The sequence below is a fragment of the Muscardinus avellanarius genome, assembly GCF_963383645.1.
Source record: "Muscardinus avellanarius genome assembly, chromosome: 20".
Classification (NCBI taxonomy): Eukaryota; Metazoa; Chordata; class Mammalia; order Rodentia; family Gliridae; genus Muscardinus; species Muscardinus avellanarius.
The window spans coordinates 28,017,597-28,033,461 of NC_137806.1; the positions used below are offsets into that span (position 1 = coordinate 28,017,597).

At 48.8% G+C, this 15,865-nt stretch overlaps 1 protein-coding gene across 1 annotated transcript in view; it reads right to left on the bottom strand.

Moving 5' to 3' along the window:
- Positions 1–8,379, bottom strand: part of PFKP (phosphofructokinase, platelet) — a gene marked incomplete at its 3' end in the record, with an annotated part of 69,462 nt that extends 61,083 nt beyond the window's left edge. Inside the window, exon 1 of the mRNA XM_080717162.1 lies at positions 8,298–8,379. The remainder of the gene's footprint in view (positions 1–8,297) is intronic.
- Between the last annotated feature and the right edge of the window lie 7,486 nt (positions 8,380–15,865).

Genomic DNA, 15,865 nt, shown 5'->3' on the forward strand with positions numbered 1-15,865 from the left:
CGCCTGTGATCCCAGAACTCGGGAGGGTCAGACAGGAGGATCGCAGATTCAGGGACAGCCTTGGCAGCTTAGCTTGGTGAGACTCTCAGTAAACTAGCAAGACCTTGTTTCAAAATATAAAAAAAATTAAATAGGAATGGGGGTGTAGCTCAGATGTAGAACACTCCTGAGTTTGATCTCCAATACTGCACACACACACACATGCAACAACAATAGTAGAAAAATCAATGCAATAACTGTTTTGTATAATTTATTTTATTTTTCCCGTTTCTTTTTATGTTTATTAATCTGGCTACACAAGTTTCTTAACATTACCTGTAAGACACAGGCTACCAATGCAAGCTTCATTCCTATTGGACAGAGGTACTCCTGAATCTATTTTGTAACACTTGAGGTACTGTGCACATCTCACCGTATAGACCTACACAAAGCTCTTTCCCCAAATGCTCATGGACTTTGTCTACTCCAAGGACCCTCGTGGGATTAATTTCCTATGAATGATTTCTCACTGCCCCTTCCTAGGCTTTATGATTTTGTTTTCTTTTATACACACTGTTGTAAGAACTGTCCTGTCTCCAGCCTAACCATGTCTTTCTTCCTGCCACAGTGGGTAAGCTACTCTACATCTCCTGCCCCAGCACACCCATGCCCTTGGTCCCCTCCAGGACACACCTGCCTTCAGCACAAGCCCAGCCTCATCCCTCAACCCTCCAGGGCGGGTCCCTGAACTCCAGCTCCCTGACTCCTCTCCTCTCCGCTCCAAACAGCCACCTTTGTCAGAGGCAGCCAGGAACTTCCATGTGGCTTCCCAGTTTTCAGGAGGTAAATCTCAAGTCCTTGCCTGGCCTCCTGTTGGCCAGGACCTCCTCCCGCAGCTGCTCCCCCCGACTCACATTTAGAGCTTCCCTGGGCCTCTCCCTGAAACAGCAGCTCTTTCCCAGGTCCCTGTCAGCTCTCAGCAGCCCCTGGGACACAGTCATCTACCTCCACAGTGACAGGGATTGAGAGAAAGGTACCTTGGTTCTGCCAAAGTCTCCTGACACAGAGAAGAAGGGTCCTTCACATAAATGCAAAATATGACTAATACCAAGAGCTAGAAATATGGGAAGAAATGAATGCCCCGAGGTTGTTATATGTCATCCTTTAATCACTTTGTAATCAGAAAACTCCTAAATGGGTCACTTGTATACACACTGTGTGTGTGTGTGTGTGTGTGTGTGTGTGTGTGTGTGTTACTAAAGATGGAAGCCAGGGGCTTTCTACCTCTAGGCTATACTCCCAGACCTATTCTTTTATTTTTTATTTGGAAACAGGGTCTCACTAAGTTGCTGAGAGCCTCACTAAGCAGCTGAGGCTGGCTTTGAACCAACACGATCCTCCTGTCTTAGCCTCCCACGTACTGGGATTACAAGCGTGTGCCACCACGCCCGGCTGTACACACATTTTTTATAAGGAATCCTATGTCAAGGAATCATATCAAAATGCTGGTCAAGGTCAGAAAAGGATCACATGAGAATGTTGGGATGGCATCCTTCCTCTTGGACGAAACTTGGAGGGGCCTGGGTTTGCACACAAACCACCCCATTGATCCCTGAGTGACCACAGGCCACATGGGGGACCGGCAGTCTCCAAGTGTGAGTCTAGACCCAGGCACTGGGCGTCTGTCTCCGCACAGGCTGGGAGTGTGCTGCAAGCCTGCTGAGGACAGAGAAGACAATGGCCCCCAGGGAGACACTGACAGGGCCCAGAGCAGCTCGGCCCCTTCTCTCTGACATGTCCTATTTTGCTAAAAGATCTTTATTAATAATAAGGGCTGAGGATGAAGAACTAAGGAAGGGAGAGAAGATAGAATGAACGATTCCAATTGCTTCATTTTGCAAATGTGCTTGATGGTGGGGGTACTGGGGATGGAACCCAGGGGCATTCTACCTCTGAGCACACCCCCAGCCCTATTTTATTTTTATTTTGAAATAAGATCTCCCCAAATTGCTGCAATCCTGCCATCCTCCGGTCTCAGCCTCCCAAGCACTGGGATTACAGGCACGTACTGCCACGTCCAGCTAATTCTGCAAATGTTAAAAGACAAAAAAGACCCTATCGCATCACTAGCAGATAGCAGAGCCAGGAGGCAGGACTTAAAAATAATTCTCTTGAGTCTCAAGTATACTGTGCCGCCATGTTGGTCTGCTCCTCTTTTCTTGCAGACAAGCACAATTACTGTAATTCCAAACACAGTACACAAGGCCGAAGGTGCACAGAGCAGAGGTGGGAGGGAGGAGGAGCTGAAATTTCCTGCCAGATCATCTGCACCAAGTAAAACAGCCACGACTTGCAGAGCTTAGTGAGCCAAGCAACTCAGCAAGTCACTCAACTAGCGTTTACTTCCTCTCCATATTTCTAACTTTAATGGCATCTGTCAGCCCCCACCGACTAATACAGCTCTTATAACTTGCTTTTTGGTCCTTCCGTTTTAGAGACTGGGGATGGAACTCGGGGCGCTGCACGTGCAAGGCAAGTGCTTTACCATTAAGCCACACCCCAGCCGCGGCACAGCTTATTTAAACAGCCCCAATTCTCTCTGAAAAGAGGGCTGAGTTCTCTATGAAAACCTTTAAGTTTTCTGGAGACAAAAAGAAAAAGATGGGGTTTTTTGAGAGAAATTACAGAATGTCTAGCTTCTAAGCGTCACCAAAACATGCCCAATAAGAATATCTACATTCACAGAAAATGATGCAGTTATACAGATACCCCGCTCTAAGATGGGATTATGCTATAATTCTTAAACATGATCTACTAGGGCTGATAAATTTTGCTAAATTATTGATTGATCAATTGATTGATTGATTGTAGTACTGGAGATTGAATTCAAAGAGTTTACCTCTGAGCTATACCCCAGCCCTATTTTACATTTTACATTGAAACAGGGTCTCATTAGGTGGATAAGAGTCTTGCCACCTGGTGAGGTTGTCCTTGAGCCTGCCATCCTCCTGTCTCAGCCTCCAAAGTACTTACAAGGTATGCACCACCATACCTGGATAATTATATTAAATTCCATTCAAGAATTTTCTTTATTTATTTATTTATTTATTTATTTATTTATTTATTTATTTTTGGTGGTACTGGGGTTCCTGGAAACTCTTCTACCTCCAGGCTATACTTCCAGACCTATTTTATTCTTTTTATTTGGAAATAGGGTCTTTTAAGCCAGAGAGGCTGGCTTCGAACCTGCTCAATCCTCCTGTCTCTGCCTCCCAAGCATGGGGATTACAGGCATGCGCCACCACGCCCAGCCAGAATTCTCTATTTAGAGTTCCACAATATTAAGGCTCCTGAGCTGTGTGAAATAGGATGCCCATTATTTTCCACTCCCCTTTGACTCTCATCAAATCAGCACAGTCCTGGGTACTGACAAAGTCCAAGCAGGACTCCTAACTGGATGCTTAATAAATACAGTTTCCTGCAGCATCCACTGGAGACGGGTTCCAGAATGCCCCTCAGAACCCCAAATCCATGGGGGCTCAAGTCCCTTCTATAAAGCAATAGAGGGCTTTTATAGGATCCATGCTCTTCCTCTCCTACACTTTACATTATCTCTAGATAATAACTTAATACCATGGATGAGCTATGTAAAAAGTTACTAATGTTGTGTTGCTTAGGGAATAATGACAAAAAAGGAATTTTCACCTATTCAGTACAAGATACTCTTAAAAAAAAATCGATCTGAAGCTGAGCATGGTGGCGCATGCTTGTAATCCCAGTATTTGGGAGGCCAAGACAGGAGGATCCAAGTTTTAAAAAAAGCCACTTAGTACCTGAGTCACCCATAGGTGCCCTGCACATTCAACTAATTTCAAGGTTCTCATCTTAAAGCATTAGTTCACACCTATTGCTCTGTGGATAAAGCGTAATTCTTAGAAGTGAAGATTTATTTATGTTATGGGTGGGGCACTGAGGATTGAACCTAGGAGCATGTCGACCTCTGAGCTATATCTCCAGCCTATTTTATTTTATTTTGAAACAGGGTCTTGCTAAGTTGTTTTGGCTGAGGGTTTAACTCACCTGGGTGACTTCATGAAAAAGAAAGCTTAGCTGGAGCTCCTTCCTAGTCACCTGCAACTTCTTGGGGATCCCAGGTAGTGGGCAGACAACACCTAGTGTTTGCTTCCTGCCTTGCGCTACACTGGGCACCAGAAATACCCTAGGAAACAGATGCGTGTGTACTCAGCCCGCTGCCCTCTTGCTGCACACAGCCTGGCACTAGGGCTCAGCTCTGTGAATTCAGGGAAGCCCATTCTAGGCTTCATGTGCCCCCTTGTATGATGGGATAACTTAGCACCCTGCAGCAGTTCCTATTTGTAGAGTAACAAGCAATTACTAAAGCTATTCAGTGAATAGCTAGATGATTGCGTAACCTATGTGGCCTTTCCATAAATATTAATGTTCACCTCTCCTTAGGCAAAGAGAAGGCGCTTTGACCTGGGAGCCCTCTCCTGCTACACTAAGGATGTGCTCCGATGCCCAAGGATTCTCAGCTCCACCATGCGCCAGGCCCCGCAGAAGCCACAGCCTGCATCTAAGCCCATGCGTCATTTTTGACATGCCACACAATATTGTTCGTGGGTGGGTGCTTAGCGGTGGTGGTCAGTATATCCAGGAATGTAGAGCTTAGGTTAAAGTGAAATCGATTATTTCATTTAGCAGACATACAATGCAATCAGAGAAGGAGAAAAATTGCCTGAAAAAAAAAATGGAACTTAATGTAAGGAGTCAGAAGTACAGAGAGGGGGATTTTTAGTTTTATTTTATGTAATATAAATTCCATCTGGGGGGGGAGGAGCACTGGGATAGCAAATGTGACATTACATTGTTTTAGACCCCTTGACTACTATTACTTTTAAAAGGCTTGTTTAGCCGGGCGTGGGGCGTGGTGGCACACACTTGTAATCCCCTCACTTGGGAGGCGGAGACAGGAGGATCGCACAGGTTCCAAGCCAGACCTTGCTGGCTTAAAAGAGGCCCCGTTTCCAAATAAAATATAAAATAGGTCTGGGAGCGTAGCCAGGGTTCCATCCCCAGTACTACCAAAAAAAAAAAAAAAAAAAAAAAAAAAAAAAAGGCATGTTTAGCCATTAAAAGAACTGGCAAAAGATCCTCTGTATAATTTGGGGCAAGCTGTGCCTTGCTTATTTTTTAGCATGATCAGATTCCATGGCCTCCCCAAGAGAGACCATGGTGGGGGGGGGGATAAAGAGTGGAGAGAGAGAGAGAGAGAGAGAGAGAGAGAGTGTGTGTGTGTGTGTGTGTGTTGGAAGGGGATAAGGTTTTGTAGAGCCTCCCTTAAATCTTTTAAACCCTTCCACAGTTATATGGGAGCTACATGGACTGGCCTAAGTTATTTATCTCTTTGTAGGTCTTTCTCCCAATCTCTAAAATGAAGAAATACAGATCTCAGAGCCACAGAACTAGCCCTGGAGATAAGAATTGCAAAGCTCTTTGCACACACACACAAAATGCACAGAATAGATGGTAGCTATAGTCAGTATAACTACATACCTGATTTGGAAATTACCCTGAAACTAAGACCTGAACACAGTCTCCCAGATGTCTAGCTACGTCCACATCTCTGCTCTGCCAGGGAAAATTGCTGATTGTCAAGATGAAACGGTCAAAAAGTGGGAGTCTAATAGATGCCATCTCTAGGAATAACCGAGTCCTTTGAGGGTCCGTAAATCTGCTACTGCTAACCCCAGGCCCTCTGCGCATTACTCCAAGGTAGGCTTTGAAAGAAAAAAAGATTCTGCAAATTCTCAGATCCAGCGTAGTAGCATCACAACAGGACACAACTGTTTACGTGGGAGGAAACTGTGTGGCTTCAGCTCTGGCAACAGAGACTGTTAGGATGCAGCCAAGGTGGGTCTCCCCAGGAACAGCCCAACTGTGACAGCTGCAAAATAGCAGGTGTCCCTGGTGCCACCTGTTGAGCTAAGAGCCTCCGTCTTCCATCAGTCTGAGGCTACACTAACCAAAGCAGTAGTCTGATATAACTTTGGTTTTTCAGGTATCTTTTTTTTTTCCACTATAGAGAAGAGGTATGAGCTTACTAATAGTTAATATTCATAACCCCTTGGAAAGGGCAGATCCTGGATACATAACAGAAAAGAAAAATGGTACCTATATCTTTCATGCTTGTATGGGGGGCGGAGTTACCAAGTATGTTAGCAAACACATGGACAGGAATTACAAAAGAATGGGCCCTGGGTGTTTTAGCTCAGGGGTTGAGTGCTTGCCCCCCCCCCCCACCATGCAGAAAAAGCCCCGGATTCGATGCACGGCAAAACCAGAAGCAAACACAGGAAGAGAATGACTTACAGCTAGGTATCTTTTAAGTAGACACATCTTAATTCTAAAATAACCTTGAAACCCTGACCTTGCAGCCCTGGAGGCCTACAGAAAACCAGTTCCTCTTCCTGTGGTAGGCAAGTTTCTCCTCTGGTGGCCCAGGATACGATTCAAACTGTCCCCTAATTCGTCGTGCCACCACACCAGCAGGTCTCTGGTAGGTGCTTGGGCAGCCTTTAGACTGGAAAGCCACTCTGGGAGGGGGTCCCATACAGACCGCCCCCCAGCGGCCCCATAGGAGAGTATCTTCAAGCTTTTATCCAAGGAACTCCGAAGGTATCTTTTATCACTCTTATTTTGCCAAGCCCGGCCTTTGATATATCACATTTTCTTTCTCAGAATCCAACCACTCCATGAGGAATGTTCACCCTGGGGATCTCCTTACTAGAATACCAAATACCAGAGCAATCCTGCTTTCTCGAAGGAGGGCCTGTGGGGTCCTGGTGCTGAGACTGCCACCTTGAGAAGGAGGAGGGGCCTCCCTGTGGACTCTCAGCCTGCAGCGCGGGCTTCCTCGCTCAGGCACCTGAAGCTGCTGCGCTTGGGGCGCCCTGAATATTGGGGGCCAAGGACGCAGGGGCCGCGACGGGCCGGGCATCACGTAGGCGCCCGGGCGGGCGGGGCGATGCTCCCAGCTCCCCAACCTGCCGCACCCGAGGGCCCCGCCCCGCTCAAGGGCGAAGGGAAGGTCATGAGCTGGGTGGGCCGAAGACGTGGGCCCTGGGCTCAGTCAAGCCCTGGGAGGACCATCCCTCCACCGTGTACCGCTGACTCGAAACTACAGGGATGGGGCATCAGGGCCTTGGGGGCTCATCTGGGCACCCGGAGAAGGGAAAATAAACCCGGGGACGTGTCTCTAGGTTGCTGGCTCTTTAAGGATTCAAGGCCACAGCCCTCTGAGAAGCCCTGCAATACTTTCTAGTGCTTGGCTTGCGCTCACCAGGGATTTACGCGGACCGGGCCACCCCACCGTCTGGGATCCCCAGCGCCCCCGCGTGTACCCAGGGCGAACAGGCTGGGGGCGCGGCTGAGTCACGCTCTGCGCCCACCGCCCCGGGCTCGCGGCCCTTCCGCCTGGCGATCGGCCTCCACGTCGTGGGGCAAAGGGAAGCCTCGGATGCGCCCCGGGTGCGGCGACGTCCCGGAGTCCCCGGCTTCCCGGTCTTTCCCGTCCTGGGGAGGGTGACCGGGAGGGCCTAGTGACCCATTTGTTTTCCCCGTTTGCCACAAGCCGGAAGACGCCAGGATATTAGAAAACCTGCGTTTCAAATCTCCCAGCCGGAACGTCTGGCGCTGCGGGGCCGCCGAGGCAACCCCGAGAGGGGACCCCCGCGCGTCCCCCGCCGCGCCCCGCAATGCAGCAGCGGGGACCCCGCCCGCGCCGCGGCAGGAGGAGCCTTGGGGGCCCAGTGGCTTGGCCTGCGGCACTCGGGGGGCTGGCACCGGGCGGGAAGCCCCAGCCCGCGGTGGGCGCTGCAGCATCTGGGTGGTCGCGCCGAACCTCAAAAGCTTTGGAGGAAATGCCCGGCCCCAACCTATGACTCAGATGCAGCCCCAGGGTGGCTCCCGGCGGCCCCATTGCCAGTCTGCATTACTAAAATAGATCGGGAGGTGGAAAACGAATGGATCTTCCTGATGAAGGCTCCGACCACCTTCTCAGCCCGCCCTGCCTGCAATGGAGCCCCACAGGTACCCCCCCTCCACACACACACACACATGTTCCTGAACGCGGGGCTTTACCCCGCCTCTAGCCCATCGCTTCTCTAGGATTCTGTAAGCCGCTTTGGGGATCGCTCTCCACCGGTAACCTCCCGCCCATCCTTTCGGCCCGTTGCCCTCCCCATCCCCTCCTACCCCAACGTCCCTCCTCATCCCCCTCCGCCGCGCCGGGCGCGCACCTTGGGCATCCCCGCCGCTGGTCAGCACACCGATGGCTTTGCCGGCCCCGGAGAGGTGCTCCAGGAACCTCGGCAAGGAGGCCCTGGGGGCCTTGGCGGTGTTGTCGCTCATGGCTAGGAGGCCGGGGGACGCGGACGGCTCGGGTGCGCAGCAGGCAGTGAGACCTGGCCCACGCGAGCCGGCCTGGGAACCGCCGCCCCGCCCGCCGGCTCCTAGGCCCGCCCCCTCCGGCCCGAGCACCAATGGGAGCTAGTGGGCGTGGCCGGAGCGTGCGGGAGGGCGTGGCCCGGCGGCCGCGGATCCCGGCCGGGCTGGGGGATGGGGAGGAGCGCCGCAGGTGGGAGCTTGGGGGATGCTTGGCCAGGTGGGAAAAAGAGCACCCGTGGGGAGGATGGTGGAACTTAGTCCAGAGTTCAGCAGGTGGGCGCAATCCTAACAGGTGGGCGGGACGCCGCAGTTGGTGCGCGGGGTCTGCGGTGGGCTCGGGCGGTTCTAGTTGGTTGTGGGTTCTCAGAGAGGGGCGGGGCTCCTTTCCTGCAGAATTTTTCCAGGGGCGGCGCTCTAAGGAGTGGGACCCTTCCACGCTTTTCTCCAGAGGACCCCCCAGTTTTACGTCCACTCTGAGGTATAGAAGGGCGTGCTAATAATCCTCAAGACGGTGGGAAAACCGGGGCGTCACTGGCCGAGTGATTTATTTAAGCCTTCTTGACCAGGGTTGTCGCTGGAGCCCTGGTGCATCTGCGCCCTCCAGCCTCTCCCTGGCAGAAGAGAAGGAACTGAGAGAGAGGAAAAACTAAGGATGCCACCCTTCCGCACATCCTCGCGTCCAGGATTGATGCTGGAGAAATCAAAAGGGACCAGCAGCCTAGTGTGGTGGCCCACTCTTGTAATTCCAGTGTTTGGGAGTCTGAGGCAGGAGGATCACGGCCAGCCTCAGCTACTTAGTGAGGCCCTCCACAACTGAGTGAGGGCTTGTTTCAAAATAAAGAATAAAAAAATAGGGCTGGGAGTGTCAGATGTAGAATGCCCCTGGGTTCAATCCCCAGAGCTAAAAAAAATAAAAGGGGGGGATTGGACACTCTTTCCTCTTCCTGCCCAAGGAACGCCATCTTCTTGGATTGTCTACCGATCTTTTACAGCTCTACCGAAAACTAAGAGTGCTGAAATATCTATATCTGGTGTGACTTATTATCATCAAGGTTGATGATAATTTCTGTCTTGTGAAAGAAAGATGTGTTCCGCTCAGAGAGCAGCCTCAGAAAACACATGGTTTCCTCAGTGATCACCCCAGTAAAGAGCTTGGTAAAAGGCCTCACTGGCCCCATGCAGGGTAGTGATGATGGCCCTTGATCCTTGTTTGTTGAACAACTTCGTTCAAGAAACTAAATGTTTGAACGAATAACAAAAGGAAATAGAGACTGAACAGAGGCTCATAAATCAGCTTTCTACTCTAGGGCAAACCCAGACAAAAGATGGAGGTGTATAATTGATGTTGGATGGCTGCCTCCTGCAATCCCTCATCTCTCTGAGCATCAAAAATTTATCACAACAGAGAGAAAGTGCTGGAGACAGGTTGGATAGTCTGATCTCTGCCTTCATCTGGAATTGATGGAGCAGCTTCTAGACCCTGGGGCCCTAGAGCCGCCCCGCCTGTCGCCCAACCTCCCCCACACCTCTCAAGTACAATGTCTAGGAATGCAGCCAGGGAAGGTGTATTTTTTAAAGCTGTTTAGATTGTTGTGGTAAATGCAAAATTTGAAAGCAGCTGCTTTAATGGGCTGGGCCTCGGCATTATTCTTTAATGAATGAATAGGAGAATACAAGTGCATTTGGAAAAGAGTGTGGGGTGCCCTTCAGCTTCCTAAGACAAGAGGGGACTCCAGGCTCTGAGCAATTCTGTCCACAGAGATTGCTGCAGCCTAGGGTGCAGGATTTGTGGCATGAGAGTGCTAAGCATTCCTGCCTCTCCGGGGAGCAGATAACCCTTTTAAGAGATAGATATATACAGGGCCTGGCTGGGCGTGGTACTGCACTTTTGTAATCTAGTACTTGGGAAGATGAGACAGGAAGATCGCAGGTTTTCCACCAAGCCTCAGCAATTTAGCAAGGCCCTCAACAACTTAGTGAGAACGTGTTACAAAAATGAAAAAATAAAATAGGTTTGAGTGTGGCTCAGAGGTAAATGTATTTACTAGAGATTAAAAAAAAAAAAAAAAACTTTGAGCAGGTGCAGGCTTGTCATTCCAGTACTTGAGAGGCTGAGACAAGAGGATTGCAGGTTCAAGGTCAATCTCAGCAACTTTATGAGGCCCTTTGCAACTTAGTGAGACCCTGTTTCAAAATAAAAAAATAAAATAGGGTTGGGGGTATAGCTAAAAGGTAGAATGCCTCTGGGTCCAGCCCACAGTACCACAAAACAAACAAACAAATAAACAAACAAACAACCTTTGGCCTTAGAAAATAATACTCTAATTCAAGAGGGAGAGATTGCACTAACTTGTTTACCTGTACATCTTATACCAACAAGATGTAATGTATGTTTCTTTGTGTGTGTGTGGTACTGGGAATGGAACTAAGGGGCCTTCTACCTCTGGGCTACACCCTCAAACCTATTTTACATTTTATTTTGAAATAGGGTCTCATTAAGCTGCTGAGAGCCTCACTAAGTAGTTGAGGCTGGCTTTGAACCTGCGTGATCCTCCTGTTTCAGCCTCCCAAATGCTGGGATTACACCGGCGGTATGTTCCTTCTTATAGGTTATCGCAGACTTCTATGGCTCATACAAGCACACAGTTATATCCCAGGAGATATTTATTCAATGGGCCAGGGATTCAGACAGGCTCCACTAGTTCCTCTGATTCTGCATCTCTTGAGGCTGCAACAGGTGCCACCAGGAAGCCCAGGAGGGAAGGAGCCCAGCTCAAGCTCAGTGCTGTAGCTGTTGATAAGGTTCGGCCCCAGGCAAACTGCTGGGCTAAAGGCCAGTTCTTTACTAGCTCTGGCGATGGTCCACCTTCAGTTCTTGCTTGGTGGTCACCCCACTGAAACAAATGCCAGTAACAGTGCGTCATGGAGAGGTTGCAACCTTGGTAATCTAGTCCCGGGAGAGACGCGCCATCCCTTTTGCCTGGTTATATTTGTCAGAAGGGAGCCCAGCCGTCAGCCATTTGAGGTGTGAACACCAAGAGGGCAGGGGCCACAAGGAGCCGTTCTCGGGCTGGCCAGGACAAGGTGAACTAGGACACATGTCCTTCATGTTCTCCCTCTGCAGAGACCATGGGAGCCACCGATGTGTCCTGAGTTCTGAGATCCCAAAAGGAGACTTCTCCAGACTTCTCCAGTGCAGGGTTTGCAGGAGCAAGGTTTACCTTGAGGTGCCCAAGATAAGTTGGGCACCTAACTGAAGTCTCTTCCCCATCCACTATGGTGAGGTTGGCACCTCCCCCCAGCCAAGGACTCTAACCATCTCTGCACCCCAGCACACACCTCCCTCCCCACCAAGGTAATGCTTTCCTTCCAGCCACTCAGTCTAGAACCTTGGGCTTCTGCCTCTGACATCTGAAGCCATCAGGAAATCCTGCTGACATGCCCTTCCGGGCTGCCCATGTCCTCACAGACCTCCTAGGTGTGAGCCACCATCCCTGACCTGGACCCAGGCACAGCTTCCTCTCTGGCCTCACCAGTCTGTCCCCACTCCACCTACGGTGTGTGTCCTCATCGTGGAAGCCATGGTGTTGGCTGTTAAGATGTAATACGGGCCCTGACTCCTCTCCAATGACCCTTGTTACTCAGAGAAAGCCCTTACTTCTCCAGGCTCCCAACCCCTGCGCCTCCCTGTAGCTCTTCCCCAATCCCACCCCCCTGAGGATCCCACCCCCCTGAGGTCTATCCAGGTGCAGGACGGCTGCATCTCCCCGCCGCCCCAGCACCCTGCCCCATAACCCACGTGCCTGCTTGCCTCGGGTCCTTTCTCAAGGTCACCTTCATGGGTCACCCTTCTAGAAAGGACAGCCGCCACACTCCTACCCCCACCTGCCTTCCACGTTTCCAGCAGACTGGTCAGCCGGGCTCACCCCAGCGCACGTTTGCTTTGTGTTCACCTGTTTGCTTGGTTCCTTGGCAGGTTTCCACTCTACTGCAGCCCAGGTGGCATGTACGCAGAGATTTTTATCCATGGTGACAGCCATGGGTCCGCCAGCTGGCACACAGCGAGACTCCATGAGGGCGCTCTCTCTCTCTCTCTCTCTCTCTCTCTCTCTCTCTCTCTCTCTCTCTCTCTGTTACTGGAGATGGAACCCAGGGCATTCTACCTCTGAGCTACACCCCTAGCCCTATTTTTATTCTTATTTTGAAACAGGATCTCACTGAGTTGCAAAGGGCCTCACTAAGTAGCTGAGGCTATCCGCAAACTGCTATTTAATTAATAATATATTCAATAATACATTCACTGTATTTTCTGTATATATATATTTGTTTCTATACTGGGGATGTAACCCAGGGACATTCTACCTCCAGCTACACACTCAGCCCTATTTCTTATTCTTTATTTTAAAACAGGGTTTCACAGAGTTGCGAAGGGCCTCACTAATTTGTTGAGGCTGACTGCGAACCCCAATCCTCCTGTCTCAGCTTCCCAAATGCTGGGATTACAAGTGTGCGCCACCACGCCCGGATGTATTTAATAGATTTATTTTTTATTTTTCTTTGAATATCCATCATTTTTCAGTCTCAGAATTTTTCACTCCAGCTCCCACATAACCATATTGTCCTACTTGGGCATCTCTTCCTCCTCCTCCTCCAACTCCTCCAACTCCTCCTCCTCCTTCTCCTCCTCTTCCTCTTCCTCCTCTCCTCCTCCTCCTTCTCCTCCTCCTCCTCTTCCTCCTCTCCTCCTCCCTCCTCCTTCTCCTCCTCCTCTCCTCCTTCTCCTCCTCTTCTCTTCCTCCCTCCTCCTCCTCCAACTCTCCTCCTCCTCCTCCTCCTCCTCCTCCTCCTCCTCCTCCTTCCTTCTTCTTCTTCTTCTTCTTCTTCTTCTTCTTCTTCTTCTTCTTCTCAGTACTGGTGATTGAACTGTAGGCATTCTAACTCTGCACTACAGTCCTATTTATTTTTAATGTGGAAACAACGTCTCACTAAGTTGCCAAGGGCCTCATTAAGTTGCTGAGGCTGGACTTGAACCTTTGATCCTCTGTCTCAGCCTCCCAAGTACTAAGATTACAAGTGTGTACCGCTGCACCCAGACTGGCCATCTCTTTAGTTTAAAAAATAATTTACAGGACAGTATGAAGACATGAACGAGATCAGGTGGGTCCCAAAGCCCCTTCATTTCCACCACCTCTTATCCTTCCTGCTTGAATTACCCTGGGCAACTAAGTCCGGGGGTCTGTGAAATGCTGACATATCAGATATGAATGAAAACATACAGAGTTTAAAAGGCTGTGGGGAGCCCGGTGTGCTGGTGCATGCCTGCAATCCCAGTACTGGAGAGGCTGAGACAGGAGGATTATAGGTTGGAGAACAGCTTCAGCAACTTAGTGAGACCCTGTTTCAAACAATATAAAACAGAGGGAAGTGCTCCCAGAGCTGTGTGCATGCTTGCTTCTACATTCTATACCCCGATAGGATATATAGTTATATTACAACAAATTTTAAAAAATAGAAAATAAGAAGTGCCAGGGGTATAGTTTAGAGGGAGAGAGAATGCTTTGGGTTCAATTCCTAGCAATGGGGATAAATAGTAACAACAACAACAACAACAACAACAACAACAACAACAACAACAACACTGCTGTGGTTTATAAGAAGACCGTTGGCGCCTAGCTCTGACTTCATCAGACTTTCCAGGATCCTGGCTTCGAGGCTAGCCTCTGTCTGTGGCATCTCCTTTCTTTCCAACCACTGGGCTACTTTTGCACTAATCTGCGATCGCAGCTACACAGCCATGCTCTCTCTTCAGGTTCCCCAACCCTCCAGCTCACCTTCCTTCCCCTGCTTCCTGAGATTTTTAGAATATACAGGAAGGACTGAAACCACCCTGTTAGACTAGGAAGTCCTTCCTCCAATCCCTGTCTCTCCTGAATTCTATTTCTTTTCATATTCCTTGTCCTTTGAAATATATTTTTTTGCATGATGTCTAGCAGTTAAACTTCAAATCATATAAAGAATATGTCAGATATTTCTCAAGTTTCTGAAGCAGAATCCTGTTGTCCTGGTGCAATTAATATCTAAAAACTGGAAGAAGTTACAAGAAAGATGTCTCTTTCATTCTGTCATGAAATGACCTAGAAAAATTGTTTAATCAATGGTCTGCACAAAAGCCTCTTTCACAGAGTAACTATTTCCTTCTCTCTGTGTGTGTGAGTGTGTGTGTGTGTTACTTGGAATTGAACCTAGAGGCATTCTACCTTAAGGCTATACCCCAGCCCTATTTTATTTTTATTTGGAAACAGGGTTTGTTAGGTTGCTGAGTCTCAATACTTGAACCTGCAATCCTTCTATCTCAGCCTCCCAGTTACTGGGATTATAGATGGATACCACCATGCTGAGCTCTTTCTTGGTATGTTTTTGGTGTCAGTTAATTAAAGGAGACTTCCTCCTCTCCCAACACTCAGTGATGGAGGAAAACAGCAGTAATCATGATGTTAAAGTGGAAAAAATGGACTTGCTCCTTCAGGAACATCCACTGGACATTTCCAGAGTTACTGGTGTGACTTCAGATTGCCCTCGAGTGGAAAATATGTCACTTACAAAATTCGTCAAGTGGAAAAAGAAAGCATGGTTTGTACTGTGTTGGAGTCCGATTAAATATGTTTTATACTTTAGTTGTGAAATGCTAAATCTGAGTAGTTAATTTGCATACATCTACACATCTTAAACAGTACATTTTGCCAGTGCTTACAAGTCTGGATTTATAATTACTCGTTCATAAAGCTCCATCATAAAGGGGACTTTCACAGAGTGTTGGCAGGCATGTGGGAAAACAGTGTGGAGATTCCTCCAGTAATTAAAATAGAATTTCCACGTGATCCAACAATCCCACTACCAGGTACATATCCAAAGAAGATGATATCAGTATGTCAAAGAGACGCCTTCACCTTGTGTTCATGAAAGCATTATTCACAACAGACGAGATATTGAGAGGTTGAGACAGGAGGAGCACAGGTTCAAAAAGCCTCCGCAATTTAGCGAGACCCTCATCAACTTAGTGAGACCCTGTTTGGAAGTAAAAATAAAATAAAATAAGATAAGATAAAATAAAATAAAATAAAATAAAATAGGACTGGTGGTGCAGCTCAGAGATAGAATGTCCCTGAGTTCAATCCCCAATGCCATCTTAAAAATAGAAAATAAATAAATAATAATGCTTTTCAGTTTGCAGATGTGCAGACCCAGAGCCACATCCCTGTCAGTGGCACTTGCCAGCATCCAGCTGGAGTCCTGCCCGTGTTTGGATGTAAATGTTCTGCGATTCTGATACAAGCCACACACCTTGTTTCCTATCCTTTGGCTTGCACACCTACTGTCTGTTGCACAGTGGTGTTAAGAGACTCAATGAGCTAATGCTGAT